Raw genomic sequence first — 3486 nt, forward strand, 5'->3', positions numbered from 1 at the left:
ATGCATGCCTGTTATTCAGCCCCTACTGTTTTATGTGGGAGGTACACAGTAGTAGATAAGAGTACAGCAATAGTTAGTAGTAGGTAGAGGTACAGCAGTAAGTAGTCAGTAGTAATAGAGGTACAGCATAGTAGTAGAGGTACAGCAGTAGTAGTAGATGTACAGCAGTAGTAGTAGAGTACAGCAATAGTTAGTAGTAGTAGAGGTACAGCAGTGAGTATAGTGGAGTGATGTAGAGGTAAGCAGTAGTAGTAGTAGAGTAGCATATAGTATAGAGTAGAAGTAGAGTAAGCGTAGTAGAGGTACAGCAGTAGTAGTAGTAGAGGTACAGCAGTAGTATAGTAGAGTACAGCAGTAGTAGTAGTAGAGTACAGCAGTAGTAGTAGTAGAGGTACAGCAGTAGTAGTAGTAGAGTGAGTACAGCAGTAAGTAAGGTACAGCAGTAGTAGATACAGCAGAGTTATAGAGTACAGCAGTAGTAGAGGTAGAGTAGCAGAGTACAGCAGTATAGTAGTAGAGGTACAGCAGTAGTAGTAGTAGTAGAGGTACAGCAGTAGTAGAGTACAAGAGTTAGTAGAGTACAGCTAGTAGTAGAGTACAGCAGTAGTAGAGAGAGTAGTAGAGGTACAGTAGTAGTAGTAGAGGTACAGCAGTAGAGTATGAGTAAGTAGTTAAGTAGTAGAGTAGAGGTACAGCGTAGTAGAGGTACAGCTAGTAGTAGTAGTAGTAGAGGTACAGCAGTAGTAGAGTACAGCCAGTAGTAGAGGTACAGCAGTAGTAGAGGTACACAGTAGCAGTAGTAGTAGAGGTTACAGCAGTAGCAGTAGTAGAAGAGTAACAGCAGCAGTAGTAGTAGAGGTACAGCAGTAGTATAGTAGTAGAGGTACAGCAGTTATAGCAGTAGTAGAGTACAGCAGTAGTAGTAGTAGAGAGGTACAGCAGTAGTTAAGGAAGTAGAGGTACAGCAGTAATAGAGTAGTAGAGTACAGCAGTAGTAGCAGTAGTAGAGTACAGCATTAGTAGAGTAGTAGAGGTACAGCAGTAGTAGTAGTAGTAGAGGTACAGCAGTAGCAGTAGTAGAGTAGAGAAGTAGCTAGTAAAGTAGCAGTAATAGCAGTAGTAGAGTACAGCAGTGTAGAGTAGTAGAGGTACAGCAGTAGAGGTACAGCCAGTAGTAAGTAGTAAGTAGTAGCAGGGAGACAGCAGTAGTATTAGTGAGTAGTTAGAGTACAGCAGTAGTAGTAGTAGTAGTAGAGGTACAGCAGTAGTAAGTAGTAAGAGGTTACAGCAGTAAGAGGTACAGCAGTAGAAGGTACAGCAGTAGAGAGGTACACAGAGTAGAGGTACAGCAGTAGTAGAGTACAGCAGTAGTTAGAGGTTACAGCAGTGTAGATAGTAGTAGAGTACAGCAGTAGTAGTAGTAGTAAGTAGAGGTAGCAGCAGAGTAGTAGTAGAGGTACAGCGTAGAGTAGTAGAGGTACAGTAGTAGTAGTAAGGTACTAGAGTAGTAGTAGAGGTACAGTAGTAGTAGTAGAGGTACAGTAGTAGTAGTAGAGGTACAGTCAGTAGTAGAGTACAGCAGTATTAGAGGTACAGTAGTAGTAGTAGAGTAGTAGAGGGTACAGCAGTATTAGAGACAGCAGTAGATAGATTAGAGTACAGCAGTAGTAGTAGTAGAGTACAGCAGTAGGAGTTAGTAGAGTACAGCATATGTAGTAGTAGAGGTACAAGCAGTATTAGTAGTGAGGTACAAGTATTAAGAGTACAGCAGTAGTATGTAGAGGTACACAGAGTAAGTAGGCAGCAGTAGTAGTAGTAGAGTACAGCAGTAGTAGAGTACACAGTAAAGAAGGTACAGCAGTAGTATAGTATAGAGGCAAGCAGTAGTAGTATAGTAGTAGTAGAGGTACAGCATAGTAGTAGTAGTAGTAGTAAGTACAAGCAGAGTAGTAGAGTAGCAGAGGTAGCAGTAGAGAGTTACAGCAAGTAGAGAGAGTACAGCAGTAGTAGCAGAGTACAGCAGCTAGTAGAGTGTAGCAAGCAGTAGTAGAGTACAGCAGTAGTAGAGGTACAGCAGTAGTAGTAGTAGTAGAGTACAGGCAGTAGTAGTATAGAGGTACAGCAGTAGTAGTAGTAGAGGTAAGCAGTAGTAAGTAGTAGAGGTACAGCAGTAGTAGTAGTGAGGTACAGCAGTAGTAGTAGTAGAGTACAGCAGTAGTAGTAGTAGAGGACAGTAAGTAGTAGTAGAAGTACAGCAGTAGTAGAGGTACAGCAGTAGTGTAGTAAGAGGTACAGCAGTAGTAGTAGATTGTATAGTAGAGTACAGCAGTAGAGTAGTAGAGTACAGCAGTAGAGTAGTAGAGTAAGAGTAGCAATAGTAGAGGTACAGCAGTAGTAGTAGAGTACAGCAGTAGAGTTAGAGTACAGCAGTAGAGTAGTAGAGTACAGCGGAGTAGCAGTAGATACAGAGTAGTAGTAGTATAGTAATACAGCAGTATAGTATAGGTAGTAGAGTACAGCAGTAGTAGTAGTAGTAAGGTACAGCAGTAGCAGAGGTACAGCAGTAGTAGAGGTAAGGTAGTAGAGTACAGCAGTTAGTAAGGTACACATAGTAGAGTACAGCAGTAGTATAGTACAGCAGTAGTAGAGTACAGCAGTAGTAGTAGTCAGAGTACTAGAGGTCAGCTAGTAGTATAGAGAGAGGTCAAGTAGTAGTATAGTAGAGTACAGCAAGTAGTAGTAGTAGTGAGACAGCGGATGAGTAGTCGAGTATAGTAGTAGAGTACAGCAGTAGTAGTAGTAGAGGTACAGCAGTTAGAACAGTAGTAGTAGTAGAGTACATGAGACATAGTAGTAAAGCTCCTCTCCATCTCATATGTATATACCGTACTCTATACCATCTACTGCATCTGCCATGCCGTTCTGTACCACCACTCATTCATATATCTTTATGTACATATTCTTTATCCCTTTACACTTGTGTGTGTGTGTACAGTAGTAGTAGAGGTACAGCAGTAATAGTAGTTGAGGTACAGCAGTAATAGTAGTTGAGGTACAGCAGTATTAGAGGTACAGCAGTAGTAGTAGTAGAGGTACAGCAGTAGTAGAGGTACGGCAGTAGTAGTAGTAGTAGAGGTACAGCAGTATTAAAGGTACAGTAGTAGTAGTAGAGGTGCAGCAGTATTAGAGATACAGCAGTAGTAGTAGTAGAGGTACAGCAGTATTAGAGGTACAGTAGTAGTAGTAGTAGTAGAGGTACAGCAGTATTAGAGGTACAGTAGTAGTAGAATAGCAACATCAGTAGAAGTACAGCAGTATTAGAGGTACAGTAGTAGTAGTAGTAGTAGTAGAGGTACAGCAGTAGTAGAGGTACAGCAGTAGTAGTAGTAGTAGAGGTACAGCAGTATTAAAGGTACAGTAGTAGTAGAGGTGCAGCAGTATTAGAGATACAGCAGTAGTAGTAGTAGAGGTACAGCAGTATTAGAG

The 3486-nt window shown here is 41.4% G+C and overlaps 1 protein-coding gene across 1 annotated transcript in view; it reads left to right on the forward strand.

Annotated features, from left to right (window-relative positions):
- Positions 1 to 3486, forward strand: part of sorbs2b (sorbin and SH3 domain containing 2b) — a 70884-nt gene that overhangs the window by 39749 nt on the left and 27649 nt on the right. The gene's annotated exons all lie outside the window — the stretch shown is intronic.

This window comes from Salvelinus sp. IW2-2015, linkage group LG8 (assembly GCF_002910315.2).
Source record: "Salvelinus sp. IW2-2015 linkage group LG8, ASM291031v2, whole genome shotgun sequence".
Classification (NCBI taxonomy): Eukaryota; Metazoa; Chordata; class Actinopteri; order Salmoniformes; family Salmonidae; genus Salvelinus; species Salvelinus sp. IW2-2015.